This window comes from Diceros bicornis, chromosome 15 (assembly GCF_020826845.1).
Source record: "Diceros bicornis minor isolate mBicDic1 chromosome 15, mDicBic1.mat.cur, whole genome shotgun sequence".
NCBI lineage: Eukaryota > Metazoa > Chordata > Mammalia > Perissodactyla > Rhinocerotidae > Diceros > Diceros bicornis.
In genome coordinates this window covers 22,161,076-22,177,102 of record NC_080754.1, presented here as the reverse complement: position 1 = coordinate 22,177,102, position 16,027 = coordinate 22,161,076, and the positions used below count along the sequence as shown (strand labels likewise).

At 38.4% G+C, this 16,027-nt stretch overlaps 1 protein-coding gene across 1 annotated transcript in view; it reads right to left on the bottom strand.

The window, feature by feature from the left end:
• The window catches only part of STXBP5L (syntaxin binding protein 5L), a 337,784-nt gene that overhangs the window by 284,725 nt on the left and 37,032 nt on the right, over positions 1 to 16,027 (bottom strand). The gene's annotated exons all lie outside the window — the stretch shown is intronic.

Genomic DNA, 16,027 nt, shown 5'->3' with positions numbered 1-16,027 from the left:
TCAACTCTTCTGTATGTTTGAAAGCTTTTATAATAACATAATGGAAAAAAAAAGAAAAGAAAAATATTAAAAGCTCATAATATAAAGGATATAAGACTAACATGTGAAAAAGGAATATGCAATATTAGGAATTAATTTCAACATGAAATGTGCTATAACTTTTCAAAGAAATAGAGAACCCACATATATAAGAAAAAAGAGACCTTCATCTTGTGCTTCATCAGATATTTAGTGCTCCAAGAACTATTTATTAATGGAAATATTTTTATAACAAAATATTGTACTTGTAAATAGTCAAAGATGAAATGAAAGATAAACTACAGTACGTAGTTCATCTAAAACTCTTATTTCCCAGAAAAAAACTCTAAGTTCATTGCATAACCTTCTTTTTTTCTTTTAAAGTATATATGAACATATATGCATATGTGTATTACATAATATATAACCAGATCTGCAATCTGTTTTTTTACTCAACAGTATATCATGGAAATATTACCACAAAAAAAATGTGTAAATGTACTTCAACCTATTTAAAGGTTGAAGAGCTTATTATAGTATGAATGTACCATGATGTCGTTAACCAACCACTGTTCTATAGTCTCCAGAGAATTCTCAACTAAGTTGGTAAAAAAACACCCAGATAAAAACATTTTCTAGTTATGATTCTTAACCGAGGTTTTTCCCTCTTGACTCGGAACTGTTTTCTTTATTCAGACTTATAAACATAACACTGTCAAGAAGGAGATATTCATAATCTTCCTGTAGAGCAATGTGGATAACAAAAATCAGAATATACTTACTCTCCAAAAAAATAAAAGAAGTGGGAACATTTCCCAACTCATTCTATGAGGCCAGTATTACCCTGATACTATAAACAGACAAAGACATCACAAGAAAAGAAAACTGAAAACCACTAATTCTTATTGATATAGGTGCAAAATCCTCAATACAGGGGCAAACTAGCAAACTAATTTCAGAAACATATAAAAAGGATATACACCATGAGTTGGTGGATTTACCCCAGTTATGCAAGGTTGGCTTAACAGAAAAAAATTATTTAATGTAATATACCACATCAATAAAATATAGGGCAAAAATCACATGATTATCTCAATAGATGCAGAAAAATTGTTTTAGAAAATCCAACACTCATTCATCTTAAAAAGCACTCAACAAATGAAACTGTAGAGAACTTTCTCAATCTGATAAATGGCATGTACAAAAAACCTACAGCTAACATCATACTAATTAGTGAAAGAATGAATGTTTTCACTCTAAAATCAGGAATGAGACAAGTATGTCTGCTTTTGCCACTTCCATGTCCTATCCAGGGCAATTAGGCAAGAAAAATAAATAAAAGACATCCAGATTAGAAAAGAAGACCTAAAACTATTTGCAGATGGCACGATATACAAGCCTAAGAAATACAATGAAAAATTATTAGAACTAATAAAGGAGTTAAGCAAGGTTGCAAAATTAATGTACAAACATCAATAATATTTCTATGTACTAGCAATGCACTATTCAAAAATCAAGTTAAGACAATAATTTCATTTATAGTACCATCCAAAGGAACAAAACATTCAGGAATAAAATGAACAAAAGAAGTGCAAAACTTATATGCTAAAAACTACAAAACATTGTTGAAAAAATTTTTAAAAGAACTAAGTAAAACGAAAGACATCCCATAGCCATAGATTAAAAGATTTAATGTCATTTGTTAAAATGACAACACTCCCCAAATTGATCTACAGAATCAATGCAATCCCTGTCAAAATCCCAGCTGGCTTTTTTGCATAAATCTACAAACTGATCCTACGATTCATATGACCCTAAGTCAAGGGACTCAGAACACCAAAATGATCTTGATAAAGAAGAACAAATTTGGAGGACTCACATTTTCCATTTTCAAAACTTATACAAATCTACAGTAATCAAGACAGTGAGGTACCGGTGTAAGGACAGCCACAAAGATCAATGGAACAGAACTGAGATTCTGGAAATAAATCCTCACATTTTCAGTCAACTGATTTTTGACAACGCTGCCAAGACAATTCAATGAGGAAAGAATAGTCTTTCAACAAACGGTGCTGTAAAAACTGGATATCACATACAAGAGAATTAAGTTGGACCCTTTATTTATACTGTATACAAAAATTAGCTCAAAATGGATTGTAGACCTAACTGTAAGAGCCAAAACTATAAAACTCTTAGGAAAAAACATATGCTTAAATCTCAGTGACTTAGGATTAGGCAATGGTTTCTTAAATATGACATCAAAAGCACAAGTAACAAAATTAAAAATACATAAATTGAACTTTGTGAGAATTAAAAACTGTGCTGTAAAGGATACCATCAAGAAAGTAAAAAGACAACCCATAGCATGGGAGAAAATATTTGCAAATCATATATCTGATAAAGAACTTATATCCAGAATACATAAAGAACTCTTACGACTCAACAATAAAAAGACAATCAATGTAAAAATGGGCAAAGGGTCTTAATAGACATTTATCCAAAGAATATATACAAATGACCAATAAACACACGATGAGATGCTCAACATCATTAGCCATTAGGGAAATGCAAATCATATCCACAATAAGATACAACTGCACACCCGCTAGAATGGCTACAATAAAAAAGATAGATATTGGGCAGGCCCCGTGGCTTAGCGGTTAAGTGCGTGCGCTCCGCTGCTGGCAGCCCGGGTTCGGATCCTGGGCGCGCACCGACGCACCACTTGTCCAGCAATGCTGAGGCCGCGTCCCACATACAGCAACTAGAAGGATGTGCAACTATGACATACAACTATCTACTGGGGCTTTGGGGGGAAAATAAGTTAATTAATTAAATTTAAAAAAAAAGAAAAAAATACTTAAAAAAAAAAAAAGATAGATATTAACACACGTTGACAAAGATGTGGAGAAATTGGAGCCCTAATACATTGCTGGTGGAAATGTAAAATCATGAAGTCTTATTGGGAAATAGCTTGGCAGTTCCTCAAAATGGAAAATATAGACCCAGTGATTCTGCTCCTGGGTATATAACCAAGAGAAAAGAAAAAGAAATCCATACAAAACTTTTATACAAATGTTCAAAGCAGCATTATTCATAATAGCCAAAAAGCAGAAACAACTCAAATATCCATCAACTGATGAATGGATAAATGAAATGTGGTATATCCATACCATGGAATATTATTCATCAATAAAACAGAATGAGGGGCCGGCCCGGTGGCGAGTGCACGCGCTCTGCTGCGGCAGCCCGGGGTTCGCTGGTTTGGATCCCAGGCGCACACCGACGCACTGCTTGTCAAGCCATGCTGTGGCGGTGTCCCATATAAAGTGGAGGAAGATGGGCATGGATGTTAGCCCAGGGCCAGTCTTCCTCAGCAAAAAAAGAGGAGGATTGGCAGATGTTAGCTCAGGGCTGATCTTTCTCACAAAAAAATAAATAAATAAAACATAATGAAGTACTGACATGCTACAACAGGATGTACCTTGAAAACGTTACACTAACTGAAAGAAGCCAGTCACATACTATGTGATTCCATTTATATGGAATGTACAGACTAGGAAAATATATAGAGAAATAAATTATATTACTGGTTGCCTAGGGATAGGGGATGGGGCTCTGGGTAATGGGAATTGATTGCTAATGGGATAGGTTGCTTTTGGGGGTGATGAAATGTTCTGAAATTGATTATGGTGGTTGTTCACAACTCTGTAAATATACCAAAAACCACTGAAATGTACATTTTAAATGGGTGAATTGTATGGTAGGTAAATTATATCTTATTTTGAAAGAAAAAAATATTGTTCCCCTCAAGAATATCAAATGTTCTGCTATTGCATCATCAGACAAAGTATGCGATAAGACGTGAGGATGAGTTGGAGTACCTGGCTGATTTCAAAAGAATCAAGGCTACCAACTGGAATGACAGATGCAGTAAAAAAAGGAAGCAAGAGAAAAATGTGGGGGAACAGAGTCTGAAGACTACTACGTCAAGGTCAAAAAATTCTCAATTTTAGACAGTCAGAAAGGGTTATTGAAATACTATAGTTTATGCTCAGTTGATGAAGTAAGATGGTGGCAGCAAAGCTAATCACCAACAAATAAAATTAGGTTCTTAATTTTTCTTAACATTATTTTGCTTCTCTTGTTTTCTTCTGTTTTATTCTCTATATTAGTCTGCTCAGGCTGCTATAACAAAATACCATAGACTGGGTGGCTTAAACAAGACATTTATTTCTCACACTTCTAGATCCTGGAAGTCAAGATCAAATTACTGGCCAACTCAGTTCATAGTGAGAGCCCTCTTCCTAGCTTGCAGATGGCCACCTTCTCACTGTGTCCTCACATGATGGGGAGAGAACGCTCTCTCTGTCTTCCTCTTCTTGTAAAGGCACTAATGCCATCACGAAGGGCATCACCTTTACAACCTCATCTAACTCTAATTAACTCCCAAAGGCCCCATCTCCAAATACCATCACATTGGGGGTTGGGCATTTCAACATGAATTTTGGGGGGACACAGTTCAGTCCATAGCACTCTCCCTTCAAAATATTGCAGGGGATGAGGTAAGGTGGCCAACTGTATCAACAGTTTCATAAATCTCTCCAGATATTTGAAGCAAAGAAAGATATAACAGAGAATTGGTTACAAATATGTGGAAGACTTGGTTATATTACCATAGGTTAAGGAAGGTGCTACCACCTCTGAGATGAAAGACACAAACCTGTACTCATTGCTGACACTGAAAGAGGCACTGCCAAAAGCAAAAGAACTTTTCTTTCTTCATATCTTTTAATCTGGTACAAGTGCCTCCCATTGGCACAATGTAACCAGAACCCAGCTGGCAAGGAATTCTGAACATTTTAGTTTTAGTTTAGTTCTAATTTTAATTTTCTCAGTATATAGAAAACACAGAAAGCCCAGCGTGGAACTGAAAGCAATACACTAAGACAAAGCAGTATTTATATTAGGCCTGGTTGACTAGGCTTAATACTATCATAATATTTCAAAACAGCCTCAAAACTACCTGTGACAGAAACTGCCTATTGCTCCACAATATCTTCTTTTCCCCTTTTTCTCTAGTAATAAAATTTTGAGTTCTGTACGTAGCAATCCAGTTCACACTATATTTCCCAGCCTCCACTGCAGGCTACCCTAGATTCTGAACAAAGGAATGAGAGCAGAAATTATATAAACCCTTTAAAGTGAAGGCAAATACTACTTATTTTTCTCACTTTCCTACTGATTGGAAAATGGATACAATGGCAGGAGTTGGAACAGCCACCTTAGAACATGAGATGGAAGCCATATTTTCAAGATAGCAGAGAAACAAGATAGAAAGACTTTGTTGGGTTCTAGACACCACAGAGCCATTGAATCAGTCCTGGGTTGCTTAAGCTTGGACAGATTTCATGAAAGAGAAATAAATTTTGACATTTTTTAATCCACAGTTATTATGGCCTGTTACAATCCTAACTGGCATCCTAATATCCACCTCAACCATTCATTCCTAAAAAGAAGTAAATATTTATTAGAACACCAAGTTAATTTATGAGAAATGTTCCCCAGTATTGATCATTAGTCTGAAAAATGAAAGAAATAAATATGGCTTTTGATTCTACGCTACTAGGACTCCAGCTTGCTACCACATTGGTAGTTCATGCCTGTTATTTATCACATCCATATAGTACTGATATGCCAAAGCTATCATTTCTATAATCTGAGCATATAACACCTGGAATCACACACTAGGCTTCACCTAATAACATGAATGTAATGATTGAAAACTACCAGATATAGAAAAAAAAAAACACATAGATTACAGAAGATAGAATATTACAGTTAGGCAATAAACTTATTTTATTTAAAAATTCTTCTAGATAGAAGATTTGCCTGTAAATATTTATGATTATACAAAACATGCTTTTTCTGCTATTAAGTTCACTTGCCTGGTTTGGTCAACAAATATTATTCTCTGAGGAAAGGGCTGAGTTGGGTAATCATTCCTGATCTTGAATCCAGAAATTGGAAGTTAATTGTAGTCTCAAAATTTGTTCAGTAAGTCAAAAAGTCAAATAACTTGAGATGAAATATCTGGGCTATTCCCCTGCAGAAAAGGACATTCACAGGACACAATATATTCTGGTAAGCAAAAACCAACTATTGCTGTAACTGTGGAGCAACTCCTATTGATAAATTCTCTCAATTTCAATGATATTTGTTTCCAATAACAGCCAGATTACTTAAGAACTTTGAGCTTTTTAGGCCTATGTGTATATCCACAACTCTTCCCTGAATTTGATGTCATCTTGGATCATTGAAAGTATTGCTGAATAATTTCCAGCTCCCTCAAATGAAGGAAAAGACTAAGAGGACTATGACAGGCATATGACACCACGGAGTGGCATAACAGTAACAAAAATAAGAAGTTTCTATGAAACCCCATCACACTGTGACAAAAAGGTAAAATTGACCTATATGCACAAGTCTGGCAAAGTACCTGCTTATACAAATGCCACTGGCAATTGAAATTTTGGTACCAATTTTGCAGAGTTTTAAATTTCCTGAAAGAATGAGAAAACTATTATGTTCAAAGATCTAAAAGGCAGTTGATATTAAAATTAAAGAAGAATAAAGCACTACTACACCACCATTTTACAAGATATTTGGAAGTAGATATAATAGAAATGGAATGTTTGTTTATTAACATTAATATTTTGAAATTTTACATCCTTTTTTCCTCTCATTTTAGTTATATTTTTATCACACTCAATCATGCACATAGTTTAACAAGTCAGGTAATTCCATAGGACATATTATGAAAATTAGAAGTCATCCGTCCCTTTCCCTTTCCCAGTTCCTACTTCCCAGACGCAACTACTTTTCAATCTTTTTGCTATTTATTTTGGTATTTACCTAATGTGTCTCAAAATAACATTTTTATATTGCTACTTACTGACTTTTCAAAAAAAGATTCTCTCTTTTACACCCACCCTCTCATTACACATACAAGCACCCTTGCCATATTCCCATCCTCCCAACAAATCATAACAGTCAGTGATCTTGGAGGAGGTCATTGAGAGGACATAACAGCTGACTGACCCACGAGCTGGACCTGGGCAGTCAGAGGCACCTCACCCCCCCACCCCCGTCCTTGTAATGCGTGCTCCTCTTGCCTTCCCCAAGCTGCCCAAGGACATAGCTTTGAGATAGTAATGTGGTGTTGATATCATCTGGACAGTATACATGACTGACCCCTGTTAAAACCTCTATATAAACTTTAAGATTCCGGTGGTTGGGTGTGGAGATCTACTCAGCTTGTGGCCACCCAAGAGAAGCCTCATATGTAAGTTCCCTTGCTTATTAAACCTGCCACCTACCTATCTGGAGTGGTATGCCTCTTTCTTTGGTCTCCCCCTACCTTCCATGTACAGGGCCATTTGGGAACGAACAACTGGTGAGCCAGCCAGGAGACCAAAGAAATGGGCCTTGGGAAAGAGGCATCCACGGGGGAAATTCTGAGTTGACCATCAACCTCTATATGGGGAGGAGTGGCTTCTCTGTTAGATGCTTGTAGACCACTGCATGAGTACCAGGATGCCCTGAAAACACCAGCTGGTCTAATGTGCTTGTTTGAGGAACTGTACATGGTGCACTTGGCAAAGAAGAAAAATGAATGGCTGCTGCAGTGAGCTGTCCTCTACTGTGAGCAGTTTGGCTGCCCACTGATGCCCAACTAGAGGCTGAAGTTCGAGTTAGAAAGTTGGAAGAAGAGCTGAGGTTAGAGAAGGCTGTGCAATCGTCCACCACTCTGCTAGCTTCAGGGCTGGCAGACAAGGTGAGAGAACAGGATAATAAGTTAGAGACCATAGCATGCCATTTTGCAAAGCTAGGAGGGCATAAGTTGCCATGGATTAAGGTCCAAGCACTTGTGACAAAGCTTGTTTGGGACACTAAGAGGTGGAATCCCTGGGAAAGTGAGGAGAGTGAAGAGGAGGGTGTTGTGATAATTGACAGTGAAATGGACAAAACACTCCATGCTGTCCAACCCCTAATACAAAGGAAAGCAAAAACAAAGCAACAAACCCCAGCCAGCAGGGCAGCCCCCAGTTCAGGAAACATTCATAATGAGAGAATATATTCCTACTGAGCTTATTGATATAGTTGCCAAGTTCCAGCAAAATGCCAGGGAAAGTATCCAGGCATGGTTAGTGCGGCTACAGCATATGGGAGGCGATAGCATTTCTCTGACTGGGCAGGAGGAGGAGAAAATGAGCAACATCACCACACAGCCTGCCCTCTGGCAGTCCCTGCATGGCACTGGGGGGTTCAAGGACTCACTCCCTTATAGATCGGATTATTCTATCCTGCAGGAAGGCTTGGCCCAACAAGGGGAACGTCCCTGGGCATATGGGACCCTGGAAATCTATAGAGGAGGTACAGCAAATTCTTAGGGAGTTGGGAATGAGACGGGTAATCTATGCCCCTGCCTTTGACAGCCCTGATCAGGCCACATTCACTGCAGGAATGAAAGCTATGGAGTCTCTGTGTCTATCTATATGTTTATGTATATCTATGAATATATGTTATGTATATGTGATGTTTTTCTACTTCCGCAGAGTGTTGTCAAAATTAATTTGTAAAAAAGCTCTTTAATTGGCTTAAAGAAAGATAAGCTTTAATATCAATAGTGTACTTATGTAATACTGAAACTTATTTTTCTTTCATCCACTAAAAGACAAAGTTTTCTTGTACTATTGGTCTATTCTTGATGAGATTGTGAAAGGTTTTTCTTTACCTTTTAAGTAATCTGCTGGGAAAACAAAGATTCTATGTTTTATCAAAATAATTTCCTATGCTTCATGTTGTCTTTATCAGGTCTTCCATCACTTAAGAAAACTGAGTTTTCTCTATTAAAAGAGCTAAATTTGGGGGCCAGCCTGGTGTAGAGTTAAGCTTGTGTGTTCCACTTCAGTGGCCCAGGTTCACGGGTTTGGATCCTGGGCACAAATCTACACCACTCATCAAGCCATGCTGTGGCAGTGACCCACATTCAAAATAGAGGAAGATGGGCACAGATGTTGCTCAGGGCCACTCTTTCTCAAGCAAAAAGAGGAAGGTTGGCAACAGGTGTTAGCTCAGAGCCAATCTTCCTCACCAAAAAAAAAAAAAAGAGCTAAGTTTTGTTTTGTTTTGTTTTGTTTTGTTTTTTACAACCATAGAACTTGCTGCATTTGCCTTTGAAGTCTTTATTCATCACTTTGGTTAAATGGATAACTAAGTACTGTTTCACAGTGACCTTTGATCCTATTTAATCAAGTTTTTTAAACTTTTTGGTATTTTTGACAAGCTTCCCCAAAATCAAATTCTAAATGAAGTCTTGTTGACCTTCAACTAACTTCAGGATTTTCCAGAGGCCCTTAAAATATTTCAAAAGATGTGTTCTCTCTCCTGATAAAAGAAGGATATTAAACTAATTAGGCTTATTTGATATGTTAAATTACATGGAGAGCATTGTCAAATAAGAAGTGATGCTAAACTTTCTTTAGGTTATCTTGTATAAATATATGTGATTAATAAAAGTCCTTTATCTTCCAGGAGATTCATGGAAAGACTCTGAGAAGGACAGGTTTCTGACAACTAAGATCAATCTGCCTTCACATGGGAGGGGCAATAATGAAACTTTTAAGTGCTTCCCCAAGGCTATCTGCAGAGCCCCACAATATGTCATGGGATGATGACCCTGTTCTCCTTCCCCATATTAGCAAAATGGGCCCATTACAATAACATTACAATATAATGTTAACATGTGAAGACTTGCCTCTGCTGCAAGACACTCTGCAGTTTTGCTGGAACATCTTTGAGGAAAAGGATAGAGGTACCCATAAGAGGAATCCACAGAAAATTCAAGGCCCAGGCACTGCTGTACAGTTTTTGGGAGTTGTTTGGTCAGGTAAGACGCACATTGTCCCAGAAGCTGTGATTGACAAGGTACAAACCTATCTAACCCCTAAGGACGTGAAAGAGGTGTAAGCCTCTGTAGGAATTTGGGGGCTCTGGAGGACTTGCATTCTCCACCTGGCACAGTGCCTCCATCCCTTATTTGTTGTTGTTAGTACCATCAAGTCGATTCCAACTCCTAGCAACCATGTGTACAGCAGAGCAGAACCCTGTCCAATCTTTTTGCGCCTTTCTCTCACCTTCCGACGCTATATCAGACAATGCTCCATTGCTATTCATAGGGTTTTCGCAGCCAATTCTTTCTCAAGTAGGTGGCCAGGTTCTTCTTCCCAGTCTGTCTTAGTCTGGAAGCTCCACTGAAGCCTGTCCACCATGGATGACCCTGCTGGTATTTGAAATACCGGTGGCAGACTTTCAGCATCACAGCAATGCACAGCAATCACTGTATGACAACCAACAGACAGGTGGTGTGTTTCCCTGACCAGCAAACAAACCCAGGCTATGGCAGAGCACTGAACCTTAACCACTAGACCACCAAGGCTGGCTCCATCCTTTATATCACCTGGTAAAGAATGGGTACCTGCGGGACTCAGGATCTGAGCAGCAAGCTGCCTTTGAGAAAGTAAAAATACTAGTGAAGAGATTAAAGCTCTGGGCATGTCCCAAGCAGGGCTACCTTTTGAGTTAGATGTGTCTGTGACTCTGGAAGGTATGGTTTGGGCACTGTGGTGGAGACAACAGAAGGAGAGAGTACCTCTAGGATTTTGGTCCCAGTTCTGATAGGAGGCAGAAACATGATATACCCCCATAGAGCAACACCTCCTAGCAGTGTCCACAGCGCTCCTCCAGGTAGAGCCTCTCACGAAGGAACAGCATATTTCAGTAAGAACTTCCCTTCTATCAAGAGGTGGTAAGAATATGTTCCATTGACCCACCTCTGCCATGGCTCAAACTCCCACTTTGACTAAACGGTATGCCTATTTGCAACAGAGGAGCACTCTGTCCACCAGTCCACTGTCTCTAGAAATACAGGTGCTACTATGCCCTGTAGAATATGTAGATCCTCTAGATGCCCCAACCCCTATTCCTCTGGTGGCCCCTGCAGCCTGTAGAAAGGGAGTGGGGGAAATTCCTGCTGATGCCCGATATACAAATGGATCTAGTCAAGGCAATCTGTCCACATGGACTACTGTCATTATTCAGCCTATCACTGACACTATCTGGATGGAAACAGGAACAAATCATAGCAGCCAGTGAGCTGAACTCAGAGCAGTTTGACTGGTGATCACTCATGAGCTCTGGCTGTTAATTCTTTGCACTGACAGTTGAGCTGTTCTAAAGGGATTAACCCTATGGCCTGGACAATGGGAAGCTGAGGATCTGGCTGATCATGAATAAGTCTTTGTGGGGTCAGGATATGTGGAAAGACATTTGGGTCCACCTGTGAGAGCCTCAGGCAGTCCTCATTGTTTTCCACAACTGGCTCATAAGGCACTGACACTCCCTGGCAATCAGGAAGCTGATGCCCTAGCCCAAGTATGAGCCTTAGCAACTGACTCTTCAGTAGCTACAGCAGATTGGGAGCCTAGAAAGAGCAGCCACCAGAATGCCCATGTCAGATGGTGTATTGCCAAGGATGTCTGTGTGCCCCTGAAATACAGTGACTTGGTTAATGCAGTAACTACCATGTCCTGTGTGTTCTAAACAACAACCAGGACGACTACCAAAGGAGTCTGGGGCCATCCACTAGAGTTACCAACCCATGAGGGATTGGCAAATTGATTATATTGGCCCTCTCCCTGAGAGTGAGGGTTCTAAATATGCCTTGGTTTGTGTGGAAACCAAATCTGGCTTAACCCAAGCTTTCTCCTGTCACCATGCAAACCAGGCTGCCACCATTAGGGGATTAGAAAAGCTGAGTACCATGTATGGCTACCCTTGTTGAATAGATGGTGATCAGGGAATCACATTTCAAAGGTCACGATGTGCAAGACTGGGCAAAAGAACATGACATTGAATGGAAGTTCTACCTCCCCTATAATGCACAGGCAGCAGGGTGGGTAGAAAGGAAAAATAGAATATTAAAGTAGCAGACTAACAGGTAAAATCACCTTGGCCAGGTGGATTAATGTACTATCCCAGGCTTTAATACATTTGAACGATCAACCAGTAAGGCCTGTTGCCCCATATGCCAGACTGGGGACCTTTGCTGAGACACCCAACCAAGGAAGGGAAGTTACAGGAAACAGCCACTGCCTTGACTCTCACCATGGATCAATGTGCTAAGCTGCTGAGAAGACCAAGTCCCATCACGCCTAGGAAAGGCATTATCCACTGGAATTTGCAATGGGACCTCCCACCAGGATGGGTGAGTTACTTTGCACCCCTGGGTGAGAGAAAATGACTCAGTCTCCACTGAGATCCTGTCGTCCTGCTGCAAGCCAGACCTTTTGAAATGAACTATGCCTGGAATGGAGTTGAAAGAGGGGAGAAGGTAGGGGTCTTGGTCTGGCATATCCTGCCCCAACTCCATCTCCTCATGCCTAATAGTGTTGCCTTCCCTGGCCAACATGTGTGGTATGCACAATCACGTCAAGTTGCTAAGGCTGCCAACCTCCCTCTCCTCAAGGCCAGGTGGGCATATTCTGTTTTCCACTGGTACGATCATTTGGCTACAGTCTTTGTCCCACCCATTGGCCTGGAGGACATTAGAGCACACATAGAAGCCCTTAGTAAATTCACCGAGCAAGCCTTAAATGATAGCCAGCTAAGCCTGTCTTTATCGAACATTGAAATGTCTCTAATGAGAAAAGCTATCCTCCAAAATAGGATGGCTTGGACATTATCGCTGCCTTACAAGGGAGCACCTGTATAATTATCCAAACAGAATGTTGCGTGTTGTATCATACCTGATAAGTCTGCTAATGTATCATCTTTATTAAATCACATGAAAGCACAAGTGAATGCCCTGAGTGATTCGACTCCCAGCCCAGAGGGCTTAATAAATCAGTGGTTCAGATCATGGAGTTCTTGGTGGAAAAAATTGTCACTAATTTTGGGAATCATTGTCTTAATCTGTGTTTTCTCTTGCATGTGTCTGTACTGTTGCTGTGGCATCTGCCTCCAATGCAGCCAGATAGCTGCCAAATGAGCCACCTCCATGCTAGTGAAAGCCCTTGCTGGCCACTCAAAGTATGCTGTGGACGAGGGGGGCATATGAAGATTGTAAGAGCCAGTCACAAGGGTGGAATGTTGACGGAGATTCTCGAGCGGACATGACCCCCGGTTGACTCTAGAGCTTGACCTGGGCAATCAGAGGCACCTCACTCCCTCCTCTGTCCTTGGAATATGCACTACCATTTGCCTTCCCCAAGCTAGAAGCTTCCCAAGGATACAGCCTTGAGATAGTAATGTGGCACTGAGACCATCTGGACAGTATACACGACTGAGCCCATTTAAGGACTCTATATAAACTTTAAGATTCTGGCAGGCGGATATGGAGATCTACCGTCTTGCAGCTGCCCACACAAGCCTCCTTTGTAAGTTCCCTTGCTTATTAAACCTGCCACCTATCAATCCGGCATGGTCTGCCTCTTTTTTTGGTCTCTCTCTGCTCTCCATGTACAGGGCCAGTGAGAACTAAGTGTTAACACTCTATTATTACTAGTCTCTTATTTTGCTTCACAAATGTTTTTGTTCCCTGAGGTTACTTTTTTTCAAGTTTCACTTGCTTAGTTTTTATGGGCTTGTCACTAATCCAACCCCAAACTCATCCCTCACTTACCCAAATCATCTTTTAATATGTTCAACACATCAAGTGTATATATATATTCAGAGAGAGGAAGGAGAGAGAGACAGGGTTGGGGGGAGAGAGAGAGAAAGAGAGAGAAAGGGAGGGACTATTTATATAAAATTCCTACAATTTCTAGTGACAAAAAAGCAAATCAGTTGTTGCCTGGGTCCAGGGGCAGAAAGAGGGATGGGCTGCTGCAAACAGCCACAGGTGATGAAAATGTTCCCTATTTTGATTGTGTTAGTGATTTCACAGGAAATTCATCACACAATACAGTATATATAATTTCAGATTATTTTAAGCACTATAAATCTTATGAATATAGTTACAAAATACTAAATAAGATACTAGTAATCCACTCCAGTAATGTATCCTAACAATGATAAACCATAAGCAAATAAAGTTTATTCCAGAAATGTAAGTATAGATATTAAATATATATACCTCATATTCCATTTGTTACTAACATATTTCACCCTTTTCCTTTCCTTAACTTAAATTTGAAGTTTTCCAGGCCTCAGCCTTGAAACTAGGGGCACTTCTAACTGCTTACAAAATAAATTTTGGCAAGATACAGATACAGAAAAGCAAATAATATTCTTCATCATATAAAAGTCTTTGCAAATGTTATTTCCAAAAAGGAGTCTAATAAGACAGCTGTACTTTATAGATTGCTACTACCTCTTGTGAATGTAATCTTTAATCTCTAAGGAGTCTGTAATTCTGAGTGGTTGTTTTACTTAATAATGTGTTCCCATGATAGTAATATTTAAATTGACATAGCATTTTCAGAAAAATATAAATACATGTGAGTTTTCTTTATAAAGCCAGAAGAAAATCATTGGTACTTTTTCTTTTTCTCTAATATGCATGGAAGAGAAAATAAAATTTAAAGGTATTTCTCTGTTAGATTTAGACAAAGGTTTGACTGCCTAATCTCATTTAAACCAATACAAAGACAGCTCAATATCAAGATATGTATTGATAATCATTAAATCAACAAATTAAAAGATAAAACCTTATGATTATATCAAAAGGTTCTGGAAAGGCATTTGATAACATTCAGCAGTCAATTCAAGTAAACACCTTATGTAAAATATGATTAGAGGAAAACTACTTAAAGATGATAAATATTAACAATAACAAAAATAACAACAAACATGATACTAAACAGCAAAAAGCTATAATCATTCCCATTAAAATTAGGAAGAAAACATACATGTTCATTATTCCAATTATTATTCAGCTTTCTTTTATAGATTCAAGCTAATTCAGTAAGACAAGAAATTGAAATAATATATATAAATATAGGAAAGTAAGAAACAAAATAGATTACTAAAATTTTTTAGAAATAAAAGAATGTGGTAAGTCGTCTAGATACAAGGTGATAAACAAAAATCAGTAACTTTCCTCTGCACTAGCAATAACCAATTATAATAAAATTGGGGGGAAATCCCCATCTAGATTTTCAGTTGTTAATTTGAAGTCTGTCAAATTTGTTAAAAGTCTACAACAAATGTTGTATTCAGTAGCACTGAATAAAATATTTTCTAATATGTAAAATATTTAGAGAGAAAATATTTTCCACTAGACTGGAATTTAATCTGATTAATAGCAGGATTATACTCATATATCTCAATGTTTATTTAGTACTACAGAAGTTACAAAACAACTGTTAGAATTCCATTAGAAATAAAGAGCTGACGTAGTTTGTGTTGTAGCTGTGACAACAAAATCCCATCAGAATTTAGTATTCAAGAAGCAATTATTTGTTTATATACCTCAAAAACTTTTTCATTATTGTTCTGTGATTCAAGCTGCTAAAAGCATCTCTTTTCAAAGTATCTACAAAAACCGAATAGTGGAAAAATTATTTATACATAATGATAAACAAATGAGGTCCTAATTATTAGAATTTTTCAAAAATAAAATATTCACCTACTTATCTCTCAAATTCCAGGTCAAGGCTTCACTCCTACATGAAATATGTGCTAAAATTCTAAGCCAACACCACAGTTTAGCACTTACTTAAAATTACTGAAGAATGATTATCGCCCTTTGGTCTCCCCAGATAAGTTCTAAGTTCCTTTGTGAGCAGGGACTATGCCTTTAATTTGTCCCCTTCACTTAGCTCAGTGCTATGATTAAATAGTTAGGTTTTTCAAAGTTCAACAATATGATTAACACATATAAGCAATATTTCCTTCAAAACTATTCTCTTATATTTTTAAGAAAGATGAATAATTGTAATCAAAT